At 37.9% G+C, this 12,581-nt stretch overlaps 3 non-coding genes across 3 annotated transcripts; all 3 read left to right on the top strand.

Annotated features, from left to right (window-relative positions):
• Nucleotides 1–613: 613 nt before the first annotated feature.
• Nucleotides 614–733, top strand: LOC134855756 (5S ribosomal RNA). The gene has a single exon (XR_010164612.1). It is a non-coding gene; the product is annotated as a 5S ribosomal RNA (ribosomal RNA).
• A 1,145-nt stretch (nucleotides 734–1,878) lies between these two features.
• Nucleotides 1,879–1,997, top strand: LOC134855728 (5S ribosomal RNA). The gene has a single exon (XR_010164585.1). It is a non-coding gene; the product is annotated as a 5S ribosomal RNA (ribosomal RNA).
• Nucleotides 1,998–3,147: 1,150 nt separating this feature from the next.
• Nucleotides 3,148–3,266, top strand: LOC134855834 (5S ribosomal RNA). Its single transcript, XR_010164676.1, has one exon. It is a non-coding gene; the product is annotated as a 5S ribosomal RNA (ribosomal RNA).
• Nucleotides 3,267–12,581: the final 9,315 nt, after the last annotated feature.

Genomic DNA, 12,581 nt, shown 5'->3' with positions numbered 1-12,581 from the left:
TGAAATCTCGGTGAGGCCAAAAAGTTAAGCCTAATCGAGCGTGGTGCAAAAAATGAAATTATCAAAATTTTTGTTTTTTTTTCGTTCTAAGTTCATTTTTTCATCTTGTTTCATAAATCGGCCTAAAAGCTAATTTTTAAATTGGTGCAATTTTTTTTCTTGCATTTTTCAAGAGAATTGGGCTGCCCTCTGCTGTCGCAGAGTGCATTCAAAGAAAATTTATCAAATAGTTTTGAATACTTACCTATTTAATATGTTTATCACAACAATTAGGCTAAAAGCAACTGACAGTATCCTGGCTGGTATTCAATCATATGTCACTTACAGTGAATGTGCGTCTATCATGCCATAGATGGTCATTCAAGGCACCTTGTACACGCTCCATAGGTTTTGACCAGCCGATTTGGCCATAAAACACATTGGGCCAAAAAAATTCCAAACAATGTCAATTTTCAAAATTTTGTTTGAAATGCATCAATTATAACGTGAGCGTGCAAAATTTTACATGGTATAAGAGCATATTTTTACTCTCGCGCGAGGGCAAGTATTTTTAAAAGAAGTGTACATAGACAAATGCTAGTAAGGATATAAATGAAAGCGGAGTAACTCAAATGCCTACGACCATACCATGTTGAATGCACCGGTTCTCGTCCGATCACCGAAGTTAAGCAACATTTGGCCATGGTTAGTACTTGGATGGGAGACCGCCTGGGAACACCAGGTATTGTAGGCGTTTATTTAAAGCAAAAGTAATTCTTTTACTTTTATGCGCTAAGAGTTATTGCTGTTTAAAGTTCGGTGATGTCAATAAGTTAAGCCTAATCGAGCGTGGTGCAAAAATTTTCAATGGGTCAAATTCTGTCCAAAACAATAGAAAACCGAAAAATTTCTTTTGCAGTATCAATTTTGTGTACAATCAGCTGCTGATAGGCCAAAAATAATGGAGATAACTTTTGGAGTCTTTGAGTTATAGCCTTTTGAATTTCGGTGATGTCAAAAAAATAAGCCCAATCGAGCCTGGTGAATTGCGCGAACGGCCATAACTTGCCCAAAAATTTTAAAATTTCCAAATTTTATTATTTGGATTGTAAGATCATAGTCAAATCTTGGGGGACTGAGAAAATGAACCGATTTCGTCGGTCCAACACAAAGTTATAAGCTTTTGAAATCTCGGTGAGGCCAAAAAGTTAAGCCTAATCGAGCGTGGTGCAAAAAATGAAATTATCAAAATTTTTTTTTTTTTAAAGTTCATTTTTTTCATCTCGTTTCATAAATTTGAGCTCAGGACAATTCCAACGAGCCCAAAACGACGTTTGTAGCTCAAGTGTACGTGGAGTAATCATCAGTTGAAAATTTATGTGGACCCGAATTTCGGCCATTTCGGACGAAAATTGGCCTAAAAGCTAACTTTTAACTTAGTGCAATTTTTTTTCTTGCTTTTTTCAAGAGAATTGGGCTGCCCTCTGCTGTCGCAGAGTGCATTCAAAGAAAACTTATCAAATAGATTTGAATACTTACCTATTTAATAAGTTTATCACAACAGTTAGGCTAAAAGCAACTGACAGTATCCTGGCTGGTATTCAATCATATGCCACTTACAGTGAATGTGCGGCTATCATGCCATAGATGGTCATTCAAGGCACCTTGTACACGCTCCATAGGTTTTGACCAGCCGATTTGGCCATAAAACACATTGGGCCAAAAAAATTCCAAACAATGTCAATTTTCAAAATTTTGTTTGAAATGCATAAATTATAACGTGAGCGTGCAAAATTTTACATGGTATATTTTTACTCTCGCGCGAGGGCGAGTGTTTTAAAAGTAGTGTACATAGACATATGCTAGTGGGGATATAAATGAAAGCGGAGTAACTCAAATGCCTACGACCATACCATGTTAAATGCACCGGTTGTCGTCCGATCACCGAAGTTAAGCAACATTGGGCCTGGTTAGTACTTGGATGGGAGACCGCCTGGGAACACCAGGTGTTGTAGGCTTTTATTTAAAGCAAAAGTAACTCTTTTACTTTTATGCGCTAAGAGTTATTGCTGTTTAAAGTTCGGTCATGTCAAAAAGTAAAGCCTAATCGAGCGTGGTGCAAAAATTTTCAATGGGTCAAATTTTGTCCAAAACAATAGAAAACCGAAAAATGTCTTTTGCAGTATCAATTTTGTGTACAATCAGCTGCTGATTGGTCAAAAATATTGGAGATAACTTTTGGGGTCTTTGAGTTGTAGCCTTTTGAATTTCGGTGATGTCAAAAAAATAAGCCCAATCGAGCCTGGTGAATTGCGCGAACGGCCATAACTTGCCCAAAAATTTTAAAATTTCCAAATTTTATTATTTGGCTCGTAAGATCATAGTCAAATCTTGGGGACTGAAAAAATTAACCGATTTCGTCGGTCCAACACAAAGTTATAAGCTTTTGAAATCTCGGTGATGCCAAAAAGTTAAGCCTAATCGAGCGTGGTGCAAAAAATGAAATTATCAGAATTTTTGTTTTGTTTTCGTTCAAAGTTCATTTTTTCATCTCGTTTCATAAATTTGAGCTCAGGACAATTCCAACGAGCCCAAAACGACGTTTGTAGCTCAAGTGTACGTGGAGTAATCATCAGTTGAAAATTTGGGGGGACCCGAATTTCGGCCATTTTGGACGAAAATCGGCCTAAAAGCTAACTTTTAAGTTAGTGCAATTTTTTTCTTGCTTTTTTCAAGAGAATTGGGCTGCCCTCTGCTGTCGCAGAGTGCATTCAAAGAAAACTTATCAAATAGATTTGAATACTTACCTATTTAATAAGTTTATCACAACAGTTAGGCTAAAAGCAACTGACAGTATCCTGGCTGGTATTCAATCATATGCCACTTACAGTGAATGTGCGGCTATCATGCCATAGATGGTCATTCAAGGCACCTTGTACACGCTCCATAGGTTTTGACCAGCCGATTTGGCCATAAAACACATTGGGCCAAAAAAATTCCAAACAATGTCAATTTTCAAAATTTTGTTTGAAATGCATAAATTATAAACGTGAGCGTGCAAAATTTTACATGGTATATTTTTACTCTCGCGCGAGGGCGAGTGTTTTAAAAGTAGTGTACATAGACATATGCTAGTAAGGATATAAATGAAAGCAGAGTAACTCAAATGCCTACGACCATACCATGTTGAATGCACCGGTTCTCGTCCGATCACCGAAGTTAAGCAACATTGGGCCTGGTAAGTACTTGGATGGGAGACCGCCTGGGAACACCAGGTGTTGTAGGCTTTTATTTAAAGCAAAAGTAACTCTTTTACTTTTATGCGCTAAGAGTTATTGCTGTTTAAAGTTCGGTCATGTCAAAAAGTAAAGCCTAATCGAGCGTGGTGCAAAAAATGAAATCATCAGAATTTTTGTTTTTGTTTTCGTTCAAAGTTCATTTTTTCATCTCGTTTCATAAGTTTGAGCTCAGGAAAATTCCAACGAGCCCAAAACGACGTTTGTAGCTCAAGTGTACGTGGAGTAATCATCAGTTGAAAATTTGGGGGGACCCGAAATTCGGCCATTTTGGACGAAAATCGGCCTAAAAGCTAATTTTTAAATTGGTGCAATTTTTTTTCTTGCGTTTTTCAAGAGAATTGGGCTGCCCTCTGCTGTCGCAGAGTGCATTCAAAGAAAACTTATCAAACAGATTTGAATACTTACCTATTTAATAAGTTTATCACAACAATTAGGCTAAAAGCAACTGACAGTATCCTGGCTGGTATTCAATCATATGCCACTTACAGTGAATGTGCGGCTCTCATGCCATGGATGGTCATTCAAGGCACCTTGTACACGCTCCATAGGTTTTGACCAGCCGATTTGGCCATAAAACACATTGGGCCAAAAAAATTCCAAACAATGTCAATTTTCAAAATTTTGTTTGAAATGCATAAATTATAACGTGAGCGTGCAAAATTTTACATGGTATAAGAGCATATTTTTACTCTCGCGCGAGGGCGAGTGTTTTAAAAGTAGTGTACATAGACATATGCTAGTAAGGTTATAAATGAAAGCGAAGTAACTCAAATGCCTACGACCATACCATGTTGAATGCACCGGTTCTCGTCCGATCACCGAAGTTAAGCAACATTGGGCCTGGTTTTACTGCTATGTTTGCTGCATTGGAGTTCAACCCAAAAGGTTTTTTTTTGAATAAATTCATTTTTTTTGTGCATAAATAATTTGAAAAATGTCGTGTATATAAAAAATGCTTGTATAAAAACTTTTGTATATGACATAGTTCAAGATATTTTTATCCAAATAAGGGATTTTTTTTTTCGAAAACGAAAAATTTTCAGGGTTGAGTTCCAAAAGCAGCTAATAAGCAACAGATCGGTAACCGTCAGATTTTTCGTAAGTTTGCTTATTTAAATTTGTAAGTCTGCTTACTCGGACTTTTATTTTTTAAAAGCTTTTTCTTGCCAAATTTTGATACTTTAAAAAAAAAAGAAAGCAAATTTGAAAATGTCTTATAACCAATACACCGGCTTTAGAATATTTCCCACAGATTTTGTTTAATTAACTTCTTTTCAATTTGACTCGCGGTTTGTATCAATTTTTTGATTTTGCGATAATTTTTTCAAACATAAAATTACTGAATAAATTATTTTTCTGAATTAGTTTTGATTTGACCCAGATCAACCATTTTTTTTCAAGCTGCAAAACTTTTTGCACCAAAAAAAGCTCCAGTAAGCGTACGCTAAAGTTTGCTTAAGCTATGGCCATTTAGCTTAGGGTTCCTATTATGAATAGTGACTTCAAAAAATCTTTGCAGGAATATGTTCTGATTAAAGAAAGATATATACCTAATTTGAATCAAAAAGGCGGAATCGGAATCGAATATTTAGTATTTCGTGAAATTTCATCTAAGTCTCGTGATTCTTCTTCAATAGTAATTTAGTTCAGGCAGTTTAATTAACAGAGACTCAATTGCAAAACAATTTTGAACCGATAAAAATGTTAGTATTTTATGCTCTGTCTGGTTCGGCTCAAATATGATTCTCAAATAAAACGACTTAGCTGAGAATCGAACCCACGCCGAACTCCAAGGAGGGCACTATGTATACGCTGAGCTATATAGCTGGTATTGCTAAGCAACTATACTGATTTTATACTATACTTTCAACTTTAATGCTATATTGCATTAACATCCTCCACCCCCGAAGAAGCGAGAACCGGAACGAGCTTAACGAGCGGCCGAGTGTAGTTTCCGGAAACAGTCCTTAGGTTTGCAGAGCGGGCGGTGTTGACTTTGCCGTAGTCTAGCGACATTATGATTGCTAGTTGTCTAGGTTCCTCGCCTAGAATTGAGGGTGTTCCTCGCCTAGACCATCCAGGGCTAGTGGATTCAACTAACCACACCATATCTCCCGTTTTCAAAAAATCTTCGGTAGGAGCATGCCTCTTAACTCTTTTATTGAGTGTAGGGACGTACTCGCCTAACCATCGCTGCCAAACTGCGTTTGCGTACGACTGCGCACGGGCATAGCGTTTAGAGTGAGAATAGTTCTAACTCGACCTTAAAGACGGAAACGCTAGACTGTGCTGATCTAAAAGGAAATGATCAGCACATCTAAAACCTCATGACTATCTGTGTCGTCAGAAACATGGGCGAGCAAACGGGCGTTTATTGAACCTTCAACTAGGCACATGGTTGTGTTCAAAATCTCATAGGTCAACTTTCTTGACCCTAAGATTGTATAAAACACGCTCTCACAACTGCGCACCATTCGCTTCCATGCTCCACCTTGATGTGGTGCACTTGGCGGATTATACTTCTACTTAATGCCTTTGTGTATGAGCGACAGTGGAGCTTCTGCATTCCAATTTTTGATGCACATAAGAAGCTCTTTTTCGGCTCCTATAAAGTTTGTTCCGTTATCCGACCAAATAATTGAGGGTGTTCCTCGCCTAGAAAAAAAGCGCTCAATAGCCACCACACATGAACTTGTGTCCATGGATGGAACCAACTCAAATTGAATTGGGCGAGTCTATAAGCAAGTAAATAGAAAACATCAGCGTTTCTCGGAAGATCGACGAATGATGTCCTGAAATGATCCAAAATAATCGATGCCGCAGTTCGAGAACGGTGGCTGGCGGTAACCTAGACGCTCCACGGGAAAGTGAGACATCATTGGAGTAACGGTTTTCGCTTTGCGCTTTCTACAGCATACGGAATGTGTTTCAATAACTCTTAGTGCAGATCTCAAGTGTATTACAACAAATTGTTGATGAATGACGGAACGAAGGTAGTCGACGGACTGATGTTCGTGAATAATGTGATAAAAAAGGAGAATCAATCGGATTAGGCGAGTTTCGAATCGGTTGCGGAGAGACGTTGGATACAGCAGGTAGATCTGTTTAAACCTTTCGGTCCGACAAAAAGGCGGATGAGATGATATACGGCTAGATGTTTTTACATGTTTTCCAGCTTCTAATTCTTACATTCAGGTGGGAATGACTCTAATTGAAAAAGGTGCAAACGTTTTTCCACTGTAATGACAAGTTATGCTGGATCAATGATGGCCTTATCTGGCGATCTGAATTGTTTTGCTAGGTGAGAGTCTCAACATATTTGCGACCAGCCGCTTTATCTTGGAGAACGAGCCATACTCTTCCCAAGGGTGGGCAAAGTCAGTCGAAACTGCAGTGCACGGAAAGTTTGAAGAGACCTCTAAACCTTCATTTAGATCGTAGACCGGACCATCCAGTCTATCTTTATCAGTAACTTCGCTATTTGGATTGAAAGGCCAGAAGTTTTCAAAAAGGAAGGGTCGATTACCCAACTGCTATGCTTGATAATACCTCTGGTTCGGGTGTCAGCGGGGTTGGTTTCACTCAAAACATGAAACCATTGTTCAATTGATGTTGTCGCCAGACGGGCTGTTTGCTTGTCGAGTTCAACCACTGAAGGACTGTAGTGCTGTCAATCCACATGAACACTTTGGAAATACTCAGTGTCAGACCTTTCTCGATATCATCCTTCAGGCGACTAGCAAGAAGCGCAGCTTGAAGTTCTTACTTCGGAATTGAAAGCATCTTCAACGGGGCTACTCTTGCTTTACCGAAGACAAACGCTAGTTGACATCTAGAATAGGCGTTTTTCTGAGCTCGAAGGAATGCTACAGAACAGAAAACGTCCAAAGAGCTATCACCGAACTTGTGCAGCTCAACCTCATCTACTGGGAAGTCAAAACGAGGTATTTTGAGCTCACCTAAAATCGGCAAGCGCGGAGTGCCATTCAGTGAATCTGCGGCAAAACTCATTTGGCAGTGGGTAGTCCCACTGTTGGCCACTCAATCTCCAGATATCTTTCAGTAACAAACCTGCGCATAAGGTATACGGGGCGACAAGACCTTTGGAATCGAACATAGAGGACACAAAACTAAGAACCGATCGCTGTGTAACAGATTCCTCGAGTTCGCAGTTAACTCCTCTGCTCACAACCAACGTATCGGTGACTAGGTCCCATTTGAGACCGAGAACATGCGATGCGGTTTCCGGACTAATCGCAGCGGTAAGAATTTCCTTACTGTTGTTAGCGCTGGTCTTAGGGGGATTTAATTTCAAGGACAAATTAGGAACGTTGCTGATAAATTTTGGAAGATTAAACCCACCCAATTTAAGCAGTTCAACTTAGCTGCGACTTAACGTGAAAGCAGTTTATGGATTTTTCACAGATCCAAGGTAGTCATCCATGTAAAAGTTGTTTAGCACGGCGTAATCGGCTTCGGGGTAACGATCTTGGGTGTTGACGGCTGATTGACGAAGAGCATAGTTAGCACATGAAGGAGAATCTTTCGCTTAAAATATATGCCTTGTATACTGAAAAACACTCACATCTGTAAACCGACCTGCATAAACAAGCCTTCGATAACCGCTGAAACTGCGTAATTGTGCTCTCGAAAGCGCAATAAAACGAATAACAGTTTCTGAGGCAGATCGGGGCCGACGAGAAGGGATTTATTCAGTGATTTTCCGTGAAACTTAGAAGCACCGTTCAAAACGCGCCGCACTTTGCCGAGTTTGTTCGGGTTTAATTTTTCAAAGATTATCCAACCACTGGAGGAAACCAAGGTAGGGATTCACTCAAAAAACTTGCTCGACACGATTGACGCTTTTAAGGGCTGAACGAGCGAGACGAAAACGGTGTTTTCCGGTTTTGCTCTAAATTCGGGCAAACGATTTTTTTGTCAGTGTAAATTTTCGGAAAAATTAGTTTAGTTTTTTTTCGAGAACTTTTTTTTTCGAAAAAATTTTTGCGAAAACTTTTTGGAAAACTTCTGGAATTTTTTTTGTCACAATTTTTTCGGGTTCGAGACTCTCCTGGGTACTAGGGTACTGGGTATGAACGAGTATTAGGGTATCTAAAGGAGTCTTTATCGGTATGCAATCAATAACATCGTATATTATTTTAAAACACTGATAATCAAAAAATTAGCTTTTTTTGGTTAAAAGACTAGCACAAATTAGAGTCTGAAAGTTAGTTGAAAACACAGGTTCGATCGTTCAATTTTTTTGCAGGGAGTTCAGCGAGCTTCAGAGCAAAAGTCGACAAAGAATCCACAAAAAAAAACATTTTCGGCCTTTTGCAATGTCGTTCTTCTGGGTTGTCGGCTGTGTTTTGACTAGGGGTGGTTTTCACCGTTTTCGACTTGAGCTCATACGAAATTTTGAGGAGCTCTTTGATTTGGAGAATGAGGAAGCAAAAAATTGTGGAGGGGTCGTTCCCTGATTCAATTTGAGGTCGCACTAAACGTGTTCGGGTCGGTCCTCAATCGTGTGTTCCCGAGTCGCGGCACCAAAATATTCTGGCCATTTTTAAAACTCGAAAAAAAATCAGGAAACAGAATCGGTTTAATTCAAGAGAATCATATTGCACGGAGTTAGCAACAACATTACACATATCAAGTTTAAAAATGGGCTTGTTCATGCGCTGATTTGGTGTGATTTATGTGTTTTTTCACATTGAATTCATACTTAGTTCACGCAATTTAATTATCAGAAACTCAAATGAAAAACAATTTTGAACCGATAAAAATTTTAGTAATTTATGTTCTGTCAGGTTCGGCTCGAATAGGATTCTCAAATGAAACGACATAGCTGAGAATCGAACCCACGGAACGCACTATGTATACGCTGTGATATGTAGCTGATATTTCTAAGCAACTATACTGATTTTAAACTATACTTTCAACTTTAATGCTATTTTGCATTAATACAGAACATTCTATACAAAGTAAACGGCTATCCTTGTTTGTTTTGTATTTATCCGGTTTTGGCAGTCTTTGGCAGTATTATTTTAAACCATTAATAACTGTTTGGCAAACAAAATAGGAAATTGTTGGTTATTAGGTGCATTTGGAACTTTTTGTGTAATAAGCTTGCAAACTCCACTTATGTCTTCTATGTCAAACTTTAAAGGTTTCCTTTACAGTCTCTACCTCACATTCAGAGAAGCTCCATTGAACCCATTTACATGATATATCTGGCAGGAATGATCATCGTCTTTTTTTAAAACTTTTTTTTTTCGAAGTATGTTTGGAGCCGGCATCACAGCCAGTTGCTGTGAAGAAACTTCGTGGAAATTTTTCTTTAGCGGATTATTGACCAGAGATAATATTGCATAAAAAACTCAGAACTAAAGATAAAAACGATTGTTTGTATATGGTTAGAAGTTTCAACTATTTTTTTTTAGTAAAATCAGCCCAGTTCTCTGACAGAAGATAACTCATTCCATCAAACGGAAGCATAAAAAAACCTAAAGCTCGGCGCGTGCAAAATTGCGTGGGTCCGTGTATCTGAATGTTCGATGAACAATTCTATGCGCGGAAGTCACGACATGTTATTTTGCGAATAGATAAGATTTGTAATAATTCCTCTGAGATATTTGATCAATAAAAAAATAGCAATTGCACAATATCTGTGTCCAAGCACTGAAGTTTCATGGATAATAATCGATCAAATTGGATTTTTTTTGTCAGCCTCTAGAAAATATTAAAAATAATTGATTATAATTGATTATAGTTAATTGAAAATGGATTATAGTGATACTATTTTTGAGCAATAAAGTCTCAATATAATCGATTATAATCAATTATCATCGATTATTTTCAAGAAAATTTTATAAAAAAACATATTCAATTTTAATCAGTTATAATGCAATCAAAATCCATTTAATGAAACCTTTTTGTGTGTTGTTTTCACGTTTTCATAATATTGTTGAATTAAAATTTGTTTTGTTCTCTGCTAAATTTCATTTTTTCCTATTTTCAATAGAGTTTCTGAGAATTAACGATGTGTAACCTTTAGATCACACACCAAACCCCCCCCCCCCACGTTCACCCCAATTACAGTTGCCTGTCCCGGTAGGGGTGTTTTGTGGGGGTTTGGTTATTGCATGGGAAGGGGGTGGTTTGGGTTTAAAAGCGCAAAAGGAGGGGATGTTGGTATTGTGGGTTGGGCGGGGGGAAGGTTGGTTACGTGGGGGTAAGGGGGATACGTGAAAAATGGATTATAATGGATTTTAATTTTTCGAAAAAAATTGAAAAAATTGGATTAAAATTGATTACGTTGTCTAAATTTGCCACTATAATCGATTATTTAGACAACATTTTTGTCAACAAATATCCATTTTATTCAATTTTTTTTGACACTTCGTTGTGGGGGACTGTGCATACTATGACTCAATAATTATCTATGATTTTGCTGGTTTTGTATTGATTTGAAATCCATTTTGCTTTCTTTTTGCAAAAATAACACTGTTTTCTGTTGTCTAGTTGTTCAGTTTTCAATCAGTACATGGTATTTTTCTAAAGTCTCGACTCGACTAAGCTTATATCGTTTTGGATTGCTATACAAGTCTTCGACGGTCAGATGGTTTTGTAGTACTTGTAGATAATAATGGTTTTGAGTCAGCTACTTTTCTAAAGCTTTAATCTGTCAGCCAAATGGTTAAATGAGTAAAAGATTGCATGTCCACTAAACATCTACAAAATTTTTTCTTTTATATTTTCAACATGTTGTAACTCGTTCACAATTTACAAATAATTTTGAATGCGTCTGCGAATCTCAGTGTTCCAGTTGTACTTTAATTTGGTCTTTTTTGTCAGACGTTTTCAAGGATTTAGTTTCAAGGACAAATTAGAAACGTTGCTTATAAATTTTGGAAGTTTAAACCTACCCAACTTAAGCAGTTCAACTTAACTGCGACTTAACGTTAAAGCAGTTTCTGGATTTTTCCGAGATCCAAGGTAGTCATCCATGTAAAAGTTTTTTAGCACGGCTGTTTGACGAAGAGCATAGTTAGCACATGAAGGAGAATCTTTTGCTTAACGTATATGCCTTGTATACTGAAATACACTCACATCTGTAAACCGACCTGCATAAACAAGCCTTCGATAACTGCTGAAACTGCGTAATTGTGCTCTCGGAAGCGCACTAAAACGAATAACAGTTCCTGAAGCAGATCGGAGCCGACGAGAAGGGAGTTATTCAGTGATTTACCGTGAAACTTAGAAGCACCGTTGAAAACGCGCTGCACTTCGCCGAGTTTGTTCGGGTTTAAATTTTTAAAGATTATCCAACCCCTGGAGGAAACCAAGGTAGGGATTCACTCAAAAAACTTGCTCGACACGAATGACGCTTTTAAGGGCTGAACGAGCGAGACGAAAACGGTGTTTTCCGGTTTTGCTCTAAGTTCGGGCAAAATTTTTTTTGTCATTGTAAATTTTGGGAAAAATTAGTATAATTTTTTTTTCGAGATTTTTTTTTTCGCAAAAATTTTTGCGAAAACTTTTTGGAAAACTTCTGGAATTTTTTTTTGTCACAATTTTTTCGGGTTCGAGACTTTCCTGGGTACTAGGGTACTGGGTATGAACGAGTATTAGGGTATCTAAAGGGGTCTTTAACGGTTTGCAATCAATAACATCGTATATTATTTTAAAGCACTGATAATAAAAAAGTAGCTTTTTTTTTGGTTAAAAGACTAGCACAAATTAGAGTCTGAAAGTTAGTTGAAAACACAGGTTCGATCTTACAAATTTTTTGCAGGGAGTTCACCGAGCTTCAGAAGAAAAGTTGACCAAGAATCCACAAAAAAAACATTTTCGGCCTTTTGCGATGTCGTTCTTCTGGGTTGTCGGCTGTGTTTTGACTAGGGGTGGTTTTCACCGTTTTCGACTTGAGCTCATACGAAATTGTGAAGAACTCTTTGATTTGGAGAATGAGGAAGCACAAAATTGTGCAGCGGTCGTTCCCTGATTCAATTTGAGGTCGCACTAAACGTGTTCGGGTCGGTCCTCAATCGTGTGTTCCCGAGTCGCGGCACCAAAATATTCTGCCCGTTTTTAAAACTCGAAAAAAAATCAGGAAACAGAATCGGCTTAATTCAAGAGAATCATATTGCACGGAGTTAGCAACAACATTACACATATCAAGTTTGAAAGTGGGCTTGTTCATGCGCTAATATGGTGTGATTTATGTGTTTTTTCACATTGAATTCATTCTTAGTTCACGAAGTTTAATTAACAGAAACTCAATTGCAAAACAATTTTAAA

The sequence above is a fragment of the Symsagittifera roscoffensis genome, chromosome 10 (assembly GCF_963678635.1).
Source record: "Symsagittifera roscoffensis chromosome 10, txSymRosc1.1, whole genome shotgun sequence".
Classification (NCBI taxonomy): Eukaryota; Metazoa; Xenacoelomorpha; order Acoela; family Convolutidae; genus Symsagittifera; species Symsagittifera roscoffensis.
The sequence above is the reverse complement of the archived record's forward strand: the minus strand, read 5'-3'. Positions and strand labels throughout refer to the sequence as shown.